The sequence below is a fragment of the Halyomorpha halys genome, unplaced genomic scaffold, assembly GCF_000696795.3.
Source record: "Halyomorpha halys isolate HHAL.00 unplaced genomic scaffold, Hhal_1.1 Scaffold857.1, whole genome shotgun sequence".
NCBI lineage: Eukaryota > Metazoa > Arthropoda > Insecta > Hemiptera > Pentatomidae > Halyomorpha > Halyomorpha halys.
Genome location: NW_027105342.1, coordinates 48570 through 49770, shown reverse-complemented (window position 1 = coordinate 49770; position 1201 = coordinate 48570).

Sequence of the window (1201 nt, the reverse complement as noted above, 5' to 3'; positions counted from 1 at the left end):
GGGTAGTTTCTCTACATCCTGTATCATATCATTATGTCATTATGATCAAATTTACTGGTTGTATTTTTTATACAGTTGTAAATATCAATAAATAAATAAATAAAAAATAAAAAAAAAAGTTCTGTGACCAGTACTTGAGATAAGTAGAGAACGAAATAGAGGCCAGGGTGGCATCAGGAAATAGATTTTATTTCCAGCAATAACACTGCAAAAAAGTATTGAAGTTAAGAACTCTCTCTAAAAGAATGAAATTGTTCAGCTACGAAACCACAGAAAGGCCACAATAAATCTATGGGTGTGAAATATATCTATGAAATATATATAATATATTTATGCTTATCTTTTTTGTGAAATATTTCTTCCCCCCCTCACTTATTATGTATATTATCATTTATTGTACCTAATTTTAATATTAACTTTATTTTCTACACTGTTTACTATAAAATTATTTTACTACTATAGTACTTAACTGCCAATCCACACTTCTCCCAATACAAACGGTTCACTCTGATTTTGACTTCTGTCAAAACAGGTATGCATTCTGTCTCATTCATTTTCTTCCTTTATTGTTGATTTTATTCTTATCCCACTTTTTCATCTCTTAGTTTGTTCTCTCTTTTATGTTTCTTCTTTTTATCTGTTACTATTTCCGTTTTAATTTATTGTTTATAACCTTTTATTTTTCATTGTATACCCTTGTAATTTTAATCATTTAAATAAAATAATACATATCCAAATTAAGTCTCAAAACACTCTTTATTATTTCCTCGAAAGTCCAACGTTTCGTTCAATTCGGCCATCCTCAAGGACAATCTTAAATATAAATGTAATATATTATGTAATAAAAAAGTGATGACAGTGTTAAGGTAATCTGTAATTAAAAGTTTTAAAAATTAATGAAAAAATGATAAGATAGGGTGATTTCAATAAACTTAATGACCTAGGTAGAATAGCCAGAAAAAAGTTTGGTGTGAGGTGTAAATTTATATTTAAGATTTTCTTTGAGGATGGCCAAATTGACCAAAAAGTTGGACTTTTAAAGAAATAAAGAGTGTTTTGAGATTTTATTTTGATACATATTTTATTTAAACAATAATAACAGTCTAAAGGAAGTGAAAAGATTATATATAAATTATCTTTTTAACAGATTATATATAAACTAATGAGTATCTTTATTACATATATATATATCTGTGATATA